This window comes from Bactrocera oleae, chromosome 2 (genome assembly GCF_042242935.1).
Source record: "Bactrocera oleae isolate idBacOlea1 chromosome 2, idBacOlea1, whole genome shotgun sequence".
Lineage (NCBI taxonomy): Eukaryota > Metazoa > Arthropoda > Insecta > Diptera > Tephritidae > Bactrocera > Bactrocera oleae.
Window position 1 is genome coordinate 42,569,091 of NC_091536.1, and position 22,580 is coordinate 42,591,670.

The 22,580-nt window shown below is 35.0% G+C and overlaps 1 protein-coding gene and 1 long non-coding RNA gene across 11 annotated transcripts in view; both read left to right on the plus strand.

Moving 5' to 3' along the window:
* Positions 1-22,580, plus strand: part of Bili (FERM domain-containing protein 8 Bili) — a 530,804-nt gene that overhangs the window by 436,527 nt on the left and 71,697 nt on the right. The window lies entirely within an intron of this gene.
* LOC118680203 (uncharacterized) lies at positions 1,577-3,171 on the plus strand. Its single transcript, XR_004975701.2, has 2 exons — positions 1,577-1,875; positions 1,980-3,171. It is a non-coding gene; the product is annotated as an uncharacterized lncRNA (long non-coding RNA).

A 22,580-nucleotide genomic window follows, 5' to 3' on the forward strand; every position in this document is an offset into this window, starting at 1 on the left:
TTATTCGTTTCAGCTTGATTTTGACTTTCTACTATCTTGTTTAGTAATTGTTCATCGTTTGGTTTATTTGGAATATACGATGCTGGCCTCTCGGAGTCATTCATAAAATTTATTTTTTACTTAAGGCTAACAACCTTATCTATTTTTGGTTTTTTATCAAATAATTCTTAATTAATGATATTAAAAGGATTTCGCCTTTCAGGTTTATTATCAATATTTGGTTTAATTTTTATACTCTCACAACCTGTTGCTACAGAATATAATAGTTTTAGCTCTAACTTGAGTAAAAATTGAGATATCTTTATGAAACTTGGTAGATATGTTTCTTGGTATCGCGAAACGGTTGGTATTTCAGAGGAGCATAATCGAACCACTGCCACGCCCACAAAACGCCATCAATCAAAAACAAATAAATTGAAATAATTAAGCTCCGCAATAAGATACAAGACTGTTATTTGGTACACAGGATCACATTAGGAAGGGGTATCTGCAGTTAAAATTTTTTTTTAAAGTGGGCGTGGTAACGCCCCTAATAAGTTTAATGTGCATATCTCCTAAACCGCTAATGCTATAATAACAAAATTCACTGAAAGCAACTGTTTTTAGCACCTGTATTGACGGTGTGAAAACGAGTGAAATCGGTACTGTTAAAAAATACTAAAAGCGCGATAAACCAAGCACTAAACACGCCAGAGACATTAAATTTTATCTTTGGGATGGTATGAGATGACTTTATAGGAACCGCGTTCAAAATTAGAATATACGATGCTAGCCTCTCGGGGTCATTCATAAAATTTATTTTTTGCTTAACGCTAACAACCATATCTATTTTTTGTTTTTTATCAAAGCATTATTTATTAATGATATTAATAGGATTTCGCTTCTTAACATTTTGTTCCCGAGAACTATCTGCAGAATATTCTAAATCAAAATCATTAGCATTCATATAATTGCCAACGGTTGGTAATATATCAACTGTTATGTCTTCACTTTCTTTTACACCGTCCGCCTCCCAAATTTCATCATTACCATTATAATTAGTAACATTATATTTATTACAGTTTTTAAAATTATCAACTAATTCATTTAATTTTTTTTGAAATGGGTTTAAACGTAACCTCCAACAAGTTTATTCTATCCAATTCTCCTAATTTCATTCCTTTAATTTTTTCTCTTAATGCTTTCCTAGTTTTAGCAATATTTGCTAATTCAGTCATTTGATTATTTAACATGGTCTTTAAGAAGTGAGTGAAAAATCTGCTACCTATTAGTTCTATATCTAATACGAATCTGGTCTGACATATGTTTTTATAAATGTTTTATAATTGTATAAAATTATCAAAACCCTTGTGATATCGACCATTGTTTATAGGATCATCTTTACTTATAACAATAAAGCCGTATTTATTTCTCCAAGACTCGGTACAAATTTTTAAAAATGTTTTGTAGAACATATCTCCAATAATATGGTCATTAGATATGCTTAAGATTCATTTCATCTTGCCTGAACACAATATGCATGTTTGAATTATCACGAATTAAGTGTTTAGGAATTTTTGTATAAGTTTGACATAAATAAAAAGAATCACTGTTTTTATGACGACCCATACAAAATAATCTCGTATTGTATTTTGTTTTCCACATATTGCATCATCGAATAAAAAATTGAGTCCGCTTTGGCTTCAGTGGGTTACTCCTTTTATTAGATCAATAAGCCTTTTTAAATAGATATATTTCGGCTGATATAATGATTTTGTATAAATGTATATATAATATTTCGGAAATTAAGCCTGTTTGGGCTTTCAATTAAAATGAGCATAACATTAGTTTTACAACAATTCGATGGTACGACAATCAGCGCTCGTATGGAATTTGGTAAAAGTGCATTGTCTAGTAATATTTTTAACATTTATATAATTGTTATCGTTATTAACCTTAAGTTGGATACGTTGTTTAACTACTTTCATTTTGTTTACTAGATTTACAGCAATATAAACCATCACTTTTATAATAAAGACATCATTTAGATATAACTCACCCATATTATTATTGAGAAAACAAAAAAAAAATCACCTAATGGGACTAATACATAAAAATATTGGACAGGATTTGGTAAATACTTTGATTAATTCTTTGCCTATTAAACTTCATTTACCCGGATATCAATTTTGTGCCTCTGGAACAAAACTCCGACAACGGTTTGAAAGAGGAGATAAGGGGTGTAAATCTTTTAGATGCAGCCTGCAGAGAACATGATATTGCAATTACCAAGCAAAAGATATAAATATCAGACACCAAGCTGCTAAAGTTTTATCTGAGAAAGCCTGGCAACGTGTTACATCTAAGGACAGAACGAGCAAACACTTGGTTCGTTACAAATGCAATGAAAGCAAAACTCAAATTGGAAATGGGTATTAAAAGTAAGAAAAGACATCTAAATGTAAAAAAGGTAAAAGATGAAAAAAGGAAAAGTGACATCAAACATATTTTTTTTGATGGCAGTTAAGGTATCAACATGCTTAACAAAAAGAAGCCGCAGTCATTTAATGAGGGTTATAAAATTTCTCAGGATACTATAAAGTCTAGCTTTAAAAATAAAAAAATTAACATACCGAGAACAATTCCAGTCCCAAAGATTGGTGGAATTTTACCACTCCTTCCTATCTTCCATCTGGTGGATCAGCTATAGCAAAAGTTTTGAATGATATCAAGAATGGAAAGGAACAATTGAATAAGGCTAGCCGCCATAATATTGTAGATATATGGAATCAACCGCTATGGAGAGGGGTTTATTCCTCAAGCCCTATAAAAAGGGATATGGTTTATATTTACGACCCTATCCAAAAAACTAACAAAGAAACCTACACAAGGACCATTAACCGGTGTCGATTTATTGAAATATTGTAAACATCTTAAACATTTTAGAAGAATTTTTATGCGAAATTCTTTACCGAATAAACCGAAATCTTAAGAATGTGGAATTCTTAATTTAGATGATGCTGATGGCCCTGGTTCTCATTGGGAGCATACTATAAAAACAAAAATTATAAAGATTATTTTGATACTTTTGGAAATTTACAGCCACCTGTAGAACTGATTAATTACCTGAAGCCACCAATATATTACAATAATGAACAAAAACAAAAATATAACATAGTATTATGTGCTCAATTATGTTTAAAATTTTTATTTATTATATTGTTTAGAGCTACTTTATAACTATTTTGAGTATAAATCGTATGTAATTTAGATCTAAATGTATACACTGATGCATTATACAATTTATTTTCCAACATCACTTACTTCAATGTAGAAGTTACCCACTTTTTTATTCCCTTAATTTTCTAAGTTTCATTTATGTCATTATCAATTCTAAATGAATACATTTTCGCTCTTAAACCAACAAATTCTTTTATTAACTTTCCATTACATTCATCCTTCGTCATACCTTCAACCGAGGGAAATTAAAAATATTTTCTATTGGATATGAAGAAGTATTAAAAACTTTTGAAATGTCAACATGAATATCATTATAAAAGTCGTCAGTTTGGATATCATATCTGAATGAATCAGTATCCATATAAATCAAAGCAATATTCTTCTAATATTTCTTTTTAATATCATCATAATGGAAACTATACATTTTATATTTAGAAAGTTCTAAAACAGTAAAACCAATATATATCGGTTTATTGTACAGAATTACCGCTTATTTCATTTGAATCGCTATTAAATCATCAGAAAATTTTGATAGACTGTGGAAATTTGGTTTTGCTATTAAGGCTCTAGCACCCTTTTGTTCTACCTCTTTCCCCAGCATTAGTATTTTCCTAATCTTGTACTAATTGAACATTTACTCTTTTATCGACATTCTCCATAGTTTTCAGATACACTGCATTATTTAATAATTTAACGAAATTTTCTTCAAACTTATTTGCAGCTAATGTTCTATGATAATTATTTAAATCAATATATTTTTTTAACCAATCCGATTGATTAAATTGTAGAATTCTATGAATTTTATTTAATATAAGTCCATGTTTTATACATTGTTGTAAATTTGTATACTGAATAATGTACTTTATTTTGGGTCCCAAATCACCAATCAACTTTGAGTGTTTCATTGAACCAACTTTTTTGTTTTCAAAACAAAATAGGTAGTCATTATGAATATTGTGAATGGTTATGGGATAATCTAAATCTACTTCTAATATGTAACCAACTGAAGAATCTTCTGGCATACTAAAAACGTTAAACTCCTCTACGTTTTCAACCCATTCAAAATTATTATGAGGGATATATTGTGACATAGATAAATGGAAGCTTAGTCATATCGAAATGACTTAAATATTTATTGTTAGCAATTGATTGTCGCTAACAACATCGAACAATACCTCCCCTAATCCCAGACAAAATAAAATTTTGCATGTTTTCATCAGTCAATAACTCTAATTCTATTTTAGTTATTTTAAGCATTGCATCCCAAGATAAACCTGAAGATGTATAATATTGACATGGATCTAGTTGATAAATTCCTTTGCATAACTTTCTAAAATTTTCAAAAATGTCACTGAGGAGTAGCACATCTACTTTTAAAACAATAACAAATAATCTAATAAATCAGAACAATTAAATGTTTACCAACATTTTGTTCATGCTGACAATCATCGATACTACAAGACTCATTTGTTAATTTATTAAAGAAATGTGAACGAACTAGTAATGGTGTTTCGTTGAGACGTTCTTCCGGATCTAAGTAGTCATATAGGAAAATACCTTTACGTTAAAACAAAGTGATGATCGTTAGGGAAAAAAGCCTTTGTTATTTCTAAATTATTATTGTTTAAATTCTTAGCTAAACTGTCTAAATTAGAAGGCATCAATAGAAATGAATCTAAAAACCGAAGTTCAATGATATCTTTTAAATTAACATATATCTTCTTTGATACGGAAATATATAATTCTTTTTTTAAGGGAATTATATTTATATCCCTCTTAATAGACGACATCTCTTTTATAAATAGATGACAATCATATATCGATGAATTATGAAAAAATATTGGAATAAAATTTACTATCTGATATTCTAAATTAAATTTTCTATGTGCCGGTCCTCTATATTCTCCAGTTAAATGACAATGGTCTGCTACCCTATCAGTTAATAAAAGTTCCATTCCACAAATATGACAAACTATATCCTCTTTTTGACGTTTAAGTTGATTGACAGTTAATGGAAGCATTCTAACTGGTTTACTCAAATATAGATTCTAAGTTCGGATGTAACCGAACATTTTATACTCTCGCAAAGTCAAATGGTATACTCGTTTGAGATTTCTTTGTGGATTGACTGATATTTTCGGTAGAAGGTCAACTATAGGCACTGGGGTCCACATATTTAGTACTTAGGGGTTTGAACAGTTTTGGTTCGATTTAGACAATTTTTGGCCGCAAGGTGGCATACTTTAATTGCATTATTCACGCAAAGTTTTACCCCGATATAATCATTGTTACCTGATTTGCATAGTGGAAAGTGAAAGAATCAGATGGAATTGAAAATGGTGTTACATGGGAAGTAAGCGTGGTTGTAGTCCGATTTCGCCCATTTTCGCACTATGACATAGAAACATGAAAAAAACGTTATGCACCGAATTTGGTTGAAATCGGTTGAGCAGATCTCAAGATATGGGTTTTCACCTAAAAGTAATTTTGAACGCGGTTTCTATAAAGCCAATTTATACCATCTCAGAGATAAGATTTAATGTCTCTGGCATGTTTAGTGCTTGATTTATCGCGCTTTTAGTAGTTTTTAACAGTACCGTTATATGGAGAGTGGGCGGAGTTGCCACCCGATTTCAACTATTTTCACACCGTCAAAAGAAGTGCTAAAAACATTTGCTTCTAGTGAATTTTGTTATTATAGCATTAGCGGTTTAGGAGATATGCACATTAAACCTATGAGAGGCGGGACCACGCCTACTTTATAAAAAAAAGTTTTAACTGCAGATGCCCCTCCCTAATGTGATCCTGTGTACTAAATAACAGTCTTGTATCTTATTTCGGAGCTTAGTTATGGCAAGTTATTTGTTTTTGATTAATGGCGTTTTGTGGGCGTGGTCCGATTACGCCCATCTGCAATACCAACCGTCTCACGGTACTAAGAAACATGTCTACCAAGTTTTATAAAGATATCTCAATTTTTACTCAAGTTAGAGCTTGCACGGACGGACGGACGGACGGACGGACAGACAGTCACCCGGATTTCAACTCGTCTCTTCATCCTGATCATTTATATATATATAACCCTATATCTGACTCGATTAGTTTTAGGTGATACAAACAACCGTTAGGTGAACAAAACTATTATACTCTGTAGCAACAGGTTGCGAGAGTATAAAATACTGTATGTATAGTGTAAATAGTAATGTTAAATGTCATCAAATTTAACTTTGAACAATTTTGTAAATATGTTCAAATAAAAGAAACTATTTAGAAAATTAGACAGTGGGCGTGGCACAGCCCACTTTTAGGTGAAAACCCATATCTTGAGATCTGCTTAAGTGATTTCAACCAAATTCGGTGCGTAACGTTCTTTTCATGTTTCTATGTCATAGTGCGAAAATGGGCGAAATCGGGTTACAACCACGCCTATTTTCCATATGTTACCATTTTAATACCACTTGATTCTTTCACTTTCCACTATGCAAATCAAGCAACAATGATTATATCGGCGTAAAACTTTGCTTGAATAATACGTTTAAAGTATGCCACCTTGTGGCCAAAAATTGTCTAAATCGAACCAAAACTGTTTAAGCCCCTAAGTACTAAATATGTGGACCCCAGTGCCTATAGTTGACCTTCTACCGAAAATATCAGTCAATCCACAAAGAAATCTCAAACGAGTATACTATTTGACTTTGCGAGAATATAAAATGTTCGGTTACATCCGAACTTAGCCCTTCCTTACTTGTTTTTGTGTATGTTTGTTCTCACGTGTGCTGTCCATACAATTCTTTCACTTGAATCTTACATTGCTCACAAAAAATTATTTTTTTTTGAAACTTGATGTTCCATTGTAATATGTTTGTTTAAACATATATCTTTTCACAGAAACTACACGGATACATTAAATTTTAATTTTTATCTTTTTTTTATCCTTTATGAAATTCGAATAATGGTGAAGTAAATTTTTCACCAGGTTTAATTAACTCGATATAAAATGTATTATCGTTTGTAGCTTCAATAGTTGAATATTTTAAGGAGGTGTAGGATTCTGGAAGAAAAAGAACATTTTCGTCTAGTTCTTGCATCACCTTGTCACCAAACTTTGTTTTCACTCTTTTGGCTTTTAATACTTTAATCTAAATTTTTTATTGATTAGTACATCAGTCGCCTTTAATATAGGTTTTTGACCTTTTTCATTTTTCGAGACTGATTTCTAATCCTTTAGAGCTTGCTTCATAGTGTGTAAGACAAATTATGAGTATTATGAGTTGAAACAACAACCGCTTCAAACAATTTACTGTATGTTGTTACTGACATCAACAGAATGCATGGTTGGCTTAATAAAGAAATGGAGAGTCCTAGAAGATTACACTGGCAGCGATCATCAGTACATCTTTTTTGAGGTAGACACCGGAAAAAACTCCCACCAGTACAGAAAAAAATACTGGAGCCCGAAAATTGAACGTCTCGAAACTAAACACTTCGAAATAAATCTCCGCAATAGACGACCATTACCCATCTAGCAGCTCCCCCAAAAATGCAAGAAAAGTTGTCGAGCACACAATTCTTAATATAACAAGAGCATGTTACAAATCGATGCCCAAGGCTTCCCACAGCTAACGTAAAGCGGCAGTTTACTGGTGGACAGAAAATATCGCCCAACTCAGACGCACATGCCTTCGCCTTTGAAGATCGTATATGAGATCCAGTCGAAGAGTAGCCTCATCTCGAGAAGCCGAGCAATATGAAGCGGCGAAATAGGAGCTTAAGCACGTCATCGATGATAGCAAAAAGAGAAAATGAGAGGAACTACGCGAGGACGTTAACAAAAACTCCTGGGGTCTCAGTTACAAAATAGTAATAAAGAAACTCGGAGTTCGATGCCTAAGACCACATGACTTAACCGCTGCCAAAATGGATCACATCGTAAACGCACTCTTCCACACACACTAAAACAGGATTAATGATCCAGAACAGACAACAAGACTTCCACAAATCCCCGAGTTCACCCTCGAAGAGGTGCAACTGGCCACTGGCAAGCTCAAAACTAATAAATCACCCAGCCCGGACGGGATCCCAGAAGAAATCCTTAAAAAATCGTCGCAGAGCGTCCAGCATTATTTCTGAATATGTACAACGCCTGCATCGAAGCCGGAATATTACCTGAACCTTCAAAAAAGCAACAGCGGGTGCTAATCAGTAAGGGAAAAGGTGATCCCAACTTACCATCAGCATACCGTCCACCATGTATGCTTGACACAGCGGGAAAACTTTATGAAAGTCTACTTAAACCCAGACTCGAAGCGGCCATCAGCGAAGCCGGAGGACTCTCCCCTAGACAACACGGCTTTAGACCCGGCAAGTCAACTTTATGAGCTATAAGATGCAGCATTGAAAGCGTAGAAGCCGCACAGCGTAGATGTCATAAGTACAAAATAATAGTTTTGCTGGCGACTCTAGACGTCCGAAACGCCTTCAACAGCGCTAGATGGGCGAACATGATCGACGCTCTTGAAAAAAGCTCTAAAATCCCCAACTACCTCTTAGCTGTGGTGCGGTGCAACCTCAACAATAGATATCTGCTGTACTAAACTAGAGAGGGAAAAAACTTGTAGAACATCAAAACTCGAAATGCCAGACGAATCGTACCTAATTGGCTACGCGGACGACATTGCAGCAGTAATTACAGCCCGAGACATAGAAGATGCGCGAAGAAAGCTAAACCAGGTCATGATACGGACACAAGCATAGCTTGACTCACACAGCCTCCAGCTCGCTACGGAGAAAACCGAACTACTACTGCCAACAAATAAGCACATACCCCTCGAAATGAGTATGCCAACGATTACGGACACTTTAAGGACACAAACAGCAGTGAACTACCTAGGCGTAAGACTGGACCCCAGATTAACTCTCTGGGTACAAATTCAGCACGCTGCAGTAAAGGCAGCGAAAATCACCTCCCAACTCAGTAGACTAAGGACCAACATAGGGGGCCCAGCCAAGTAAAGAGAAAGCTTCTAATGTCCACGACCATCAGCGTCCTATTATACGGAGCGGAGATTTGGGCAGATGTGTTAAAAAAGGAAAACCGGCGTAAGGTATTGGCTAGAGTACACCGCACCGCAGCCCTCAGAGTTGCATCAGCTTACCGAACGGTGTCAGGTGATGCAATATTAGTTATAAGCAGAAATGCACCAATTGACCTTCTGGCATACGAAAAGAAAAAGCTGTGGGAGATAAAGACAATGTCTGAATACAACAAGAGCGCATTATACCAAATAAAGAAAGACACGATATCAGCATGGCAACGAAAATAGGAGAATGGGAGTCGCGGCAGATGGACGGCCAGACTTAAAATAGACCTAAACTTATGGAGAAGTCGTAAATTCGGAGAAGTCGACTTCTACATACCGCAGCTACTATCCGGTCATGGATACTTCAAAAAGTACCTCTACGGAATGGGTAAAGTCGATAAGCCGGCATGCCTATACAACGATGCGACTCAGGACGACGCTGAACACACATTCTTTAAATGTGAGCGATGGCAAAGGGAACGTACCGCCGTAGAAGAACTGGTCGGTCCAATTAGCGCAAACAACTAAATCATCGTCATGGTGGAGAGCAAAGATAACTGAGCTATTATCCAGAAATTCGCAGAAATTTTACTGCGCAGCAAAAGCCGGGACCTGGACGTAGGTGCGTAGATGCAAATCACTCAATGAGGAAAATGGAACGCCACCCTGAAGTAATGCAAACGCGGCTCCAGGTTGGGCGACGGTTCCCTAGAGGGGGGCAGCACTGATGATGCGGAAAGCATTTTCTTGATATCTTATTGATCTTAGTGAATCAACACCAGCAGCTGTTCCTATAAATGGGAGTTTAGACATTAAAAGGTTATTAACTGTTGGAAATTTTATTTTAAATAGTGAACTGAAAGAAGATCCCTCATTTGAACTTAATTTTAAAAATGATGGAGATATTCAGAAATTAAAATTTTTAATACAACAGTGGTTAGATGATGAAATTAAAGCGGATGATATTGATTTAGAATATATTCAAACTTCTACAAAAAAACATAATATTAGCTGTGATGTTGAAAGTATCCGTGAAGATAAACCTCTTAAAAAACTTTTAGGAATTGTATTTAATTATAAGTATAAAAGAATTGTTGAATTTACCCGTACGCTCTTACAAAAAAGTTTATATGCATTTATTCACTTTAGTTGTAACAAATGTTTTATTTATAAATGTTCAAATTTTTAAAATTTGAAATAATATATGAATATATAAAAGAACAATATAATAAAAAATAATGAAAACAATTCTGCTTCTTTTAATATTTTACATTCATCAAAATTGACTGCAACAAGAAATTGTGGGGTATTAAAAATATCAATAAAATGTGGTTTCAGAAAATACTCATGCACATTTACTATACGGTCCCACCACACACATACACACGTTTAGTTAAAACGCGAGCGCTTTTTTAATACTACAAAACCGCAAAAGCGCAAAATCACAAAACCACAAAATATACACTTGCGGTCACGCATATATGCACATATGTGTGTACGTATATATTTTCCTTTTACCAGTTTTCCTTTCACCAAGTGGGGTAGGATCCCTATTACATAAATTGCGGTCCTACCCCACCTTGGTGCAAGAAAACCTATATTTTCCTTTCACCAAGTGGGGTAGGACCGCCATTTTTCTACTACTGGAATGGGTAATACTTTGTATGAACTGGTGTATCGGATTTAATTCTTATGTTGAAGATGACTTTCGTAGTAGTAGCTTTTCGTTAGGGTCAGAGAAGAGGTCGACATTATTGTTTATTATTGATTTCACTGTTTCTTTCTGGAAATTGTTCAAGTGGTTATCTTTAGTTTTACTCGATATAAGTTGTTTATTGTCATGAAATTGTCTTTAGTATGAATAATTGCGGATAATTTTTATACTCTCGCAACCTGTTGCTACAGAGTATAATAGTTTTGTTCACCTAACGGTTGTTTGTATCACCTAAAACTAATCGAGTTAGATATAGGGTTATATATATATAAATGATCAGGATGAAGAGACGAGTTGAAATCCGGGTGACTGTCTGTCCGTCCGTACAAGCTCTAACTTGAGCAAAAATTGAGATATCTTTATGAAACTTGGTAGACATGTTTCTTGATACCGTGAGACGGTTGGTATTGCAGATGGGCGTAATCTACTGCCGTACTGCCACGCCCACAAAATGCCATTAATCAAAAACAAATAACTAGCCATAACTAAGCTCCGCAATAAGATACAAGACTGTTATTTGGTACACAGGATCACATTACAAAGGGGCATCTGCAGTTAAAACTTTTTTTAAAAAGTGGGCGTGGTCCCGCCTCTAATAGGTTTAATGTGCATATCTCCTAAACCGCTAATGCTATAATAACAAAATTCACTAGAAGCAAATGTTTTTAGCACTTCTATTGACGGTGTAAAAATAGTTGAAATTGGGTGGCAACTCCGCCCACTCCCCATATAACGGTACTGTTAAAAACTACTAAAAGCGCGATAAATCAAGCACTAAACACGCCAGAGACATTAAATCTTATCTCTGAGATGGTATAAATTGGCTTTATAGGAACCGCGTTCAAAATTAGTCAGTGGGCGTGGCACACCCCACTTTTAGGTGAAAACCCATATCTTGAGATCTGCTCAACCGATTTCAACCAAATTCGGTGCATAACGTTCTTTTCATGTTTCTATGTCATAGTGCGAAAATGGGCGAAATCGGATTACAACCACGCCTATTTTCCATATGTCACCATTTTAAATGCCATCTGATTCTTTCACTTTCCACTATGCAAATCAGGTAACAATGACTATATCGGGGTAAAACTTTGCGTGAATAATGCAATTAAAGTATGCCACCCTGCGCCAAAAATTGTCTAAATCGAACCAAAACTGTTCAAACCCCTAAGTACTAAATATGTGGACCCCAGTGCCTATAGTTGACCTTCTACCGAAAATATCAGTCAATCCACAAAGAAATCTCAAACGAGTATACCATTTGACTTTGCGAGAGTATAAAATGTTCGGTTATATCCGAACTTAGCCCTTCCTTACTTGTTTATATATATATTTTTTATTTTATATATATATTTTTTTATTTTTAAATGTTTTGTTTGATTTTATTAATCTTCGGAAAGTTCTGTTTACAGGAAATTTGCAGAGTTGTTTTATTTTTATAAGAACCGGAGGGTCTCCCGTTAGGTGGTGAAACGCGGCCCTTTTTATTATTTTAAGTTATTGGCAGCTTTTAGAATTCTTGTAGATTTCTTGAAAAAAAAATTTTTTTTCATCTATTAAAAAAATGTATTTACTTTAAAGTTTTAAATTTTCTTAATCCCTTGTCAGCTTCTTTTTTTTTCTAAAAAACAGTGTATACATTATACGTTTTTTTTTCTTAGTTATTTGTTTTAACTGAAATTAATACTTACATTATTTTTCTTTAAACTAATATTTAATTTTTAATTAAATATAACTTACAGTCGAGTATCCATTTAACGGCATGATAAACTTGGGAGAGTTCTCCTTTTCCAGACGTACTCAGGCTCCTCCTTGAGTTATTGTCACGCTGTCTTTCCGGTGTGCATCTCCAGGGGTGTGGAAATCGGTTTCGCTTTATGATCGCACACAGTTAATTCATTTTTTCTTATTTTTATACTCTCGCAACCTGTTGCTACAGAGTATAATAGTTTTGTTCACCTAACGGTTGTTTGTATCACCCGTGGTCCCGCCTCTAATAGGTTTAATGTGTATATCTCCTAAGCCGCTAATGCTATAATAACAAAATTCACTAGAAGCAAATGTTTTTAGCATTTCTATTGACGGTGTGAAAATAGTTGAAATCGGGTGGCAACTCCGCCCACTCCCCATATAACGGTACTGTTAAAAACTACTAAAAGCGCGATAAATCAAGCACTAAACACGCCAGAGACATTAAATTTTATCTCTGAGATGGTATAGGATGATTTTATAGGAACCGCGTTCAAAATTAGACAGTGGGCGTGGCACAGCCCACTTTTAGGTGAAAACCCATATCTTGAGATCTGCTTTAGCGATTTCAACCAAATTCGGTGCGTAACGTTCTTTTCATGTTTCTATGTCATAGTGCGAAAATGGGCGAAATCGGATTACAACCACGCCTATTTTCCATATGTCACCATTTTAAATACCACTTGATTCTTTCACTTTCCACTATGCAAATCAAGCAACAATGATTATATCGGCGTAAAACTTTGCGTGAATAATACGTTTAAGGTATGCCATCTTGTGGCCAAAAATTGTCTAAATCGAACCAAAACTGTTTAAGCCCCTAAGTGCTTAATATGTGGACCCCAGTGCCTATAGTTGACCTTCTACCGAAAATATCAGTCAATCCACAAAGAAATCTCAAACGAGTATACTATTTGACTTTGCGAGAGTATAAAATGTTCGGTTACATCCGAACTTAGCCCTTCCTTACTTGTTTTTTTAAACAGGATGTGGTTTTCGCTTTAAGATCGCACACAGTTTTCGCTCGGGCGCCAATAAATAACAATACGCTACCGGACCCGGACACTACGAAACAGATACCTCATTTTACAAAATTAATTTACTTTATGCTTTAGCCAAAAATGTTTCTTTAATTGCTTATTCAGCCAAAGGCGCGAGCACTGTTTATTACTTGCAGTAAGTGCAATACGCAAGGTCAGCATTTTAGCGCAAATAGCAGTATTACTATATCGGATACGCATGTGGCTGTTTTGTACGTGTGAAATACAGGGTGGCTCATGCATCGTGTTACAAAAACAAAACCTATTAATTTTTTTTAATCAATGCATTACATTTATTTGTTTTATTGTATAGTAAATTTTATTTATTTTATATAATTAGTTATTTTTAAAAATTATGAACTGTAAATGACCTCTCTGCTCAGCCACGCTTATGCGAAACCTAATTTGAAAATTATTCATTGTGAACTGAAGGGTTAAAGTCGTGATTGCCTCAATCATCCATTTAATGGACTGCTTCAATTCAGTGAGATTTCTGGGTGTTGGTTTTGTACACCTCTTGCTTGACATAACCCCATAAAAAAAAGTCTGGTGCAGTCAGGTCAGGTGATCTTGGGCCAACAGAAAGTGGAGTTTCTTGATATTAATTTATTCGTTGTAGCTCCGCAATAACTATTCTGGCTATGTGTGCAGGTGCTCAAACTTGCTGGAACCAAACGCTATTGAAAGCAATACGTCTTCGGCGTTTTGGCTAAAAAACTCATTCAACATCTTTAAATAACGGTGCCCATTGGCAGTTACTATTACACCGTTTTCTTCAAAGAAGTATGGCCCTATAATACACCTTAATGAAATAGCGCGCCACACAGTGACTCGTTCTGGGTGAAACTCCGTCTCGCGAATTATTTCTGAATTTAATTCACTTCATATGCGGTAATTTTGCTTGTTTACATTTCCGTTTAGTTCAAAATGAGTCTCATCAGACATAAACAGGCAATTTATCAAGTTATTGTCTTCTTCGGTCATTTCAATAATTTTTTGGTAAAATTTCAGGCGAAGATGCGAATATACAGGATTTTACCGGCTTGTTATTTGAACTTTGTACTTCGATACTTCCAGATTCGGCAAACTTGTTTACCGCCGTCCATCTACTCGGAGTGTGGTGTCAAAATCCCGTCTGAATTCCCTTTGGACGGAAATGACGGACTGAAAAACATGGTACCGCTGCACTGTCCAAACTCTCTTTTTTGTATCCCAAGCATTATTAAAAAAAAAAAATTTAAATGTTAAACTGCAAAAAAAAAAAATAAGTTGAGTATTCACACAGAAAAAAAGTTACTAAGGTTTGTTTTTGTAGCACAACTCGTGCGCCACACTGTATCAGATATAACCATCGTCGAATTCAATTTCATAATGTCATCAATGTCAAGCAAGACTCCTGATACAGACAGAACTTCATATCCCATGCTTAAAAACTGTCCTTCAAGTCTCAAAAATATAATTATTAAATTGTACAAAAATATTCAATGTTAAGGTGTCTACCCCCAAAGCTGCAAAAATGCAGTGGTAGTAGCCATCTAAATACCAAAGAAAAAGTAATTCGATTACTCACACAGATAAAAATTTACGGTTTTTTGCACGATTCGTGAGCCACCCTGTATTAAAGCTTTAGTTTAAGGTGCTGATTTCTCAAATCGGATTCAGCTGTTTTATTTGCATGAAATATTAAAGAGTTGAATTTCCTATTAATTTTCAGCTGAGCAGAGATGCCAGTTTGCTACAATTATGGGAAATATGAGAATATTGCCACCTGGAAATTTTAAACGCTATATACCATTTAACTGTGAACAGCATAAGTTATTTTCGGTCTTCCGGTGGACGTGATATGGTGGGTATGGGCAATGACGTTGAAATTAAGTGGACATGTCAAAGATCCGTCTACACTTTAATCTAATCGGTCCACACGTTATCTTATTCCCCATAAAACCAATATAATTAGTACCGTTATTGTGGTAGAGATAGATATGTATGTATTAATTCATTTCCCTGTTCTTCATATATCCCCTTGCGTCACTTTTTTATATCAGATATCTGAATAAAGTTAAGCGAACATAATTTTATCAGTATGTTATCAAACGTGGTTTTAAGCGGTTTACTGTTTCGTTTAATAATATTACAATTATTTTTATACGCAACATGTTACTACAGCATTATACTTGTACTCTGTAGTTTTGTTTACCGATCAGTTTTTTGTAACTGTTTGTAATACCTAAAACCAATAAAAATATATTTATGTACATATATTGAGTTATATACATATATCTAAATGATCAGGATGGCAAGACAAGTTGGATCTCTCTCTGTTTGAACGTCTGTCCGTGCAGGCGAACACTTCAGTAAGAATTGGGATGACTTGATAAAAATTGGTACATATATTCCTTGGCACCCAAGGGAGGTTGGTATTGCATATGAATGGTGTCGGACTATCCATGTGTGTGTGTGTGAATGCCTCACAAACCATTAAAGCAATTTCAACCAAATTTACTGAGAAATAGTTTTTTTTAGCACTTCTTTACACACTGTGAAAATAGGATGAATAAGATAATAACCACGCCCTCTCCACATATAGAGGTTAGGGTGAAAGCTACTACAAGTATGATAACTCAATAAATAAATGCGTCAGAGGCATTATATTTTACATCCACGATGGTACGGAAGGGCTTCGTGGAAATCAGTGCAAAAATTGGGCAAGGGGCATGGAACTACTTGATTAATTTCAACCAAATTGTGTGCATAACATTTCTTTACCTTTCTTATGATGCGTTATGAAAATCAGCGAAATTAGGCTTATACCACTTCTACTTCCCATATATATGTTACACAATTTTAAATTCATCGCTTTTCACTTTACAGTATATAAAGTATAAAAAGAGCCAATGACATTATCGAAATGAAATTTTGCACATAAAGTGTATTTAAGGTATGTCATCTTACGTATAAATATATTCGAAATCGAACCATAACCTTACAGGTCCCCAGCTACCGAATATGTGGACCTTAGTGCCTATGGCTGAGTTTTTACGGAAAATATCGTTGAATGAAATACCTTAACGAAAGTCAGAGGACATCTTTTTCGGGAAATAATAAATGGATGACACTGGTTCAAAACTTTCCCATAGAAGGGTTGTTTTTTTAGATGTGTGGTCTTCAATGAGACGGTCCTTTTTTCGGATTTGGTAATTTTGACAGATGTTAGTTGATTTACTTAGTTTGATATGTCATTATGAAGACTTACTCCGGAACTCGGAACTATGTTTGCTAATCGTGCAAATTTATTACCAAAATAATGGTTCGGTTCGTGCGCCACATCGCACTCTACGTCCAATATTCGGTCGAAATATTCGCCTAATAGAGTCGGAAATTCAAGCAAATACGCCTCGGTTTCGCACCACGGAACTATGTTTGCTAATCGTGCAAATTTATTACCAAAATAATGGTTCGGTTCGTGCGCCACATCGCACTCTACGTCCAATATTCGGTCGAAATATTCGCCCAACAGAGTCGGTAATTCAAGCAAATACGCCTCGGTTTCGCACCACGTTCACTCTAGTGGATAATGCGCATCCTAAGAGACGTCGTGCAGTGCGCACCGAAGACGCTATTGCTGTTATGGAGCAGAGTAACGAAGAAGACCTGAATGAGTTCATCCGCCATCGCGCGTTACCATTGGAGGTGTGTCCAGTCATTTCTGCAAGACTTGAAGCCGAACGACGATCAAGCGTCTCGCAGGTTCGGTAAATGGGCCCATAACAAGATCGCTACCGATCCCGATTTTCAGAGGAAAATATTGTTCAGCGATGAAACTCACTTTTGGTTGAATATGTACGTTCGTAAACAAAATTATCGCCTTTGGTGTAATGATAATATATGTACAAGCCATTGCTGAGACGCCATTACATCCTCAAATGGATAATGACCTTTTGTGCCTGAATTGGAGGATGTTGATGTGGGGGCCTTTGATTCCAACAAGACGGTGCGACATGTCATACAGCCGACCAAGCAATCAATTGATTGAAGAAAATTTGGGTAAGATCATCATGTGACGTCGTGGGCCTGTGCGCGGTCTCCAAGATCGTGCGATTTAACACTGCTCAACTATGTTTTGTGGGATTATATGAAATGGCTTGTCCAAGCAGATAAGCCCGAGGCGATTTTCGCCTTGGAAGAGAATATTCGTTGCGTTATTGCTGATATGGGATCGTATGCTGCTAAAATGGAAAAAAAAATTTAGCCTCAAAATCAATTTTAGAACATAATGGTAAACCCCTATCTTTATAATAAAGCTAATTCTTGGCCATAACATTAAATTATATACTTACTTTTTCTTGAAAGCACATATCTAAAAAAACAACCTAATAAAATACCTAATATTTCTCTTACTCCTATGTTGCTCAGATTCACTTCCTAAGCTAAATTTGTCTTCTTCTTTTTCATTATTTATTATCAACTTTTTTTCTTATCACCGCATTAATTTCTTTCAAAACTGTGTATCCAATAAATTCTGCTTCTAACTTTTTGATTTCGTAACAAATTTGTCTTATACCAAACAGGTAAATATATAATATAGTATAATATAAATAATATCATAAAAACGTATTATCGATAATCCATTAATTGTTTTTACTCTTTTCAAAGTTATTAGCACGCTGCTTATAATGATTCGGATTTTTTCCGAATTGTGATGCGAAAATTTTCGCATATTATTATGAAAATAATATATTTGCTAAATTTCCATTTAGACCTGTAATAAATATACGCAACGCATCTCTTCTACTTTTTGTGTTTAATTCTTTAGCCATGGCACTATCCGATACATAAATCACTATCGTTTTGTTAATTAGGAAGGTTAATTTTGCAAGAACCTTATTATAGTATTCAATAATTAAATAACTGCCCTGACTCAGAATACTCATCTCCGGTTCAATAATATGGTCGCTTGTCCGCGTAAGCGATATCGAGTGGCGCCAAAATGACATCGAAATTAAGAACCGTTCCGTGATTAGATAATATGTCTTTAGCATCATTTGTAACTTTATTTCTTATTATTGTTAATGCAGCAAAATACCTACGGCTGCTCCTTACATACAAACTCATTGCATTACTGGCTGATTCTCTTCAACTAACATACTTATTTTGTTTTCCACCAAATTCTGTAGTGACTTGACCACCTCAAACGACTCATCACAATTGACCCTCTATTTTATAATCAACGACAGTAGTTGGTTGAGTTACGTCCCGTAGCTGTTTTCGCAACTCCTCTACCACCTATCTAAGAGAAGCATTTGTTGCAGTAATTAGTCTAGCAACATGATTCTCGTTCTCACTATTTAGTGCCATTTTTAAATATTTTAGTTTTCGTGTGTTTTATAAATGGGCAAGTTGCAGTTCAATGGTCATCATTGTATTGATTACAATAATACATCCTTTCATATTTTTATGCATTTGAATTATTTCCCATATAAAAAATTTTATTCCTTTTTTGATAATCTTCAAATGTGGCTTTTTAGTTTTCCTTATATGTTCCTTATCTTGTTTTGTTTCTACTATAACATTTTAAATAATTTTATCTAACCTATTGTGTTCTGAGTCAGTTGTTAAGGCGTCTGTAATTTTTGTCAAAGTTTTGGACATAAGATTTGTTTCATTTGATTTATTTTTTTTATAGTTATAACCTTCGACCCGATTTGTGGTACCTCCCTGTTCCTTATTTTTAAAAAAAATTTTATTTTTGCCGTTATTACCTTCGGCTCGATCTACGGAAACTCCCTGTTCCTCTTTTTATACTCTCGCAACTTGTGGCTACAGAGTATAATAGTTTTGTTCATCTAACGGTTGCTTGTATCACCTAAAACTAATCGAGCTAGATATAGGGTTATGTATAACTAAAAGATCAGGATGAAGAGACGAGTTGAAATCCGGGTGACTGTCTGTCCGTCCGTCCGTCTGTGCAAGCTGTAACTTGAGTAAAAATTGAGATATCTTTATGAAACTTGATAGACATGTTCTTTCATCATTCTTGGTACCGTGAGACGGTTGGTATTGCAGATAGGCGCAATCGGACCACTGCAACGCCCACAAAACGTCTTTAATCAAAAACAAATAAATTACCATAACTAAGCTCCACAACAAGATACAAGACTCTTATTTGGTATACAGGATCACACCAGGGAGGGGCACCTGCTGTTTAAATTTTTTTTTTAAGTGAGCGTGGTCCCGCATAAGTTTAATGTGCATATCTCCTATACCACTAAAGCTATAATAACTAAATTTACTGGAAACAAATGTTTTTAGCACCTCTACCTACGGTGTGAAAATGGGTGAAATCAGGTGACAACTCCGCCCACTGCCCATGTAACGGTACTGTTAAAAACTAAGAAAAGAGCGATAAATCAAGCACTAAATAAGCCAGAGACATTAAGTTTTATCTCTGGGTGTTATAAGAATTATAGGAACCACGTTCAAAATTAGATAGTGGGCGTGGCTCCGCCCACTTTTAGGAGAAAACGCATTTGTTGGGTTCTGCTTAACCAATTTCAACCAAATTCGGTATATAATATTCTTCTCATATTTATATGCTATAGTACGAAAATGGGCGAAATTAAATTACAATCACGCCTATTTCCCATATAACATCATTTGAGGTGTGCAAATCAAGCAACAATGATTATATCGGCGTAAAACTTTTCGTGAATAATACGTTTAAAGTATGCTACCTTGTGACCAAAAATATCTAAATTGAACTAAAACTATTCAAGCCCCTAGGTACTGAATATGTGGACCCCAGTGGCTGTAGTTGACTTTTTACCGAAAATATCCGTCAACATAGAACAAGGCGGCAAGATCCACAAAACATTTTAAAACAAGTATACCATTTGACTTTGCGAGAGTATAAAATGTTCGGTTACATCCGAACTTAGCCCTTTCTTACTTGTTTTAAATAAATTTTTTTATTTTTGTCGTCATTACCTTCGGCTCGATTGGTGGAATCTTCCTGTTCCTTTTTCTGAAACATATTATTTTTATCCTTTCTGGGAAAGCAAATTGTTTTATTCTGGAGGCCCTGGAGTTCAGAATCGCTGAATTGAGCTTATGTTATGAACCGGGGGGTTACCCTTTGCTGTGGTGAATTGCGGTTTCAAAATATTTTGTTATGTGGCTGGTGGATCCTTCATTTAGAATAAACTTTTGATTTTATTTATATTGTTAAATTAGTAATAAGATAAATTTTAATACGTTAGCAACTTACAGACTGTTCTTTGTTGTAGCCACCTTAGAATTTTGTCCCTCGTTGGCAGCGCTTCCGCCTAACGTGCAATACCTTAATTCTCCTTTTTGGTTTTGAATTGGTTACAGTTTTGGTTGATTCTCATCATTTAAATTATTTTTAAAACAATTCACTTTTTTGTGTTTTTTCTTTTTTTCTCCCGAGAGGATACCTGTTTGTTAAAATTTTTTTTGTATTTTTGACACGCATCACTGTCCACTGTATGATCTATTATCCTTTGGTGTAGGAATGCTTGTAATTTTCTCCCTTTGTTTGCCAAGGATATCACTACACTCACGCACTGCACTTTATGATCTATTATCCTTACGGCTAGGGATACTTGTAATTTTCTTCCTTTATCACTGACACGTGGCGCACACGTTGGCCGTCAATTAACTTCTCTACATAGGGAAGAATTAAAAAATATAATTTATCCGCGAACGCACGAAAGAAATGAGAACACTTCTGATTCTTTTGGTTGTCGGAATGGAAAACTTACTTTACTTTCAACTTACTCTTATTTTTACATTTTTTTCTTATTTACTCAAAGCTACTTCACCAATAATGATTGATTCAATTGAACAATGTGTCAATTACAATTTTAGTTCTGTTTTGTTTACAATGATTGTTGCTTCGTATGAGGGCCACCAGCAATGTTTTGATAAGAAGGGATTATTCCATTCAAAAAGGTAAAAAGCATATCGAATTATTAAGTAATCAAAATGTTAATAATTTATACGACTGCATTTTTACAAAGCTTAAGTAACAATTTTGTTTACAGTTAGTATAAAGCTGCTGTGTGGTGGCTGTCGTTAACTTGCATGAAAATAATGAATGCATAAAATTACGGACAGATTTCACTCATCATCTACTCACAAAATACTCTAATCGACAATATATTTCGTGTATCGTGGGCATCTCATTTTAGTATTCTTGAGCCAAACGAACCTCATGTTAATGAATAGTCGCGCGAAAAATACATACAAAAAAAAAGAAATAAAAACAAGTAAGGAAGGGCTAAGTTCGGGTGTAACCGAACATTTTATACTCTCGCAAAGTTAAATAGTATACTCGTTTGAGATTTCTTTGTGGATTAACTGATATTTTCGGTAGAAGGTCAACTATAGGCACTGGGGTCTACATATTTAGTACTTAGGGGCTTAAACAGTTTTGGTTCGATTTAGACAATTTTTGGCCACAAGGTGGCATACTTTAATCGCATTATTCACGCAAAGTGTTCAATTTATCCCGATACAGTCATTGTTGCCTGATTTGCATAGTGGAAAGTGAAAGAATCCGATGGAATTTAAAATGGTGTTATATGGGAAGTAGGTGTGGTTCTAGTCCGATTTCGCCCATTTTCGCAGTATGACATAGAAACATGAAAATAACGTTAGCCACTGAATTTGGTTGAAATCGGTTAAGCAGATCTCAAGATATGGGTTTTCACCGAAAAGTGGGCTGTGCCGAGCCCACTGTCTAATTTTGAACGCGGT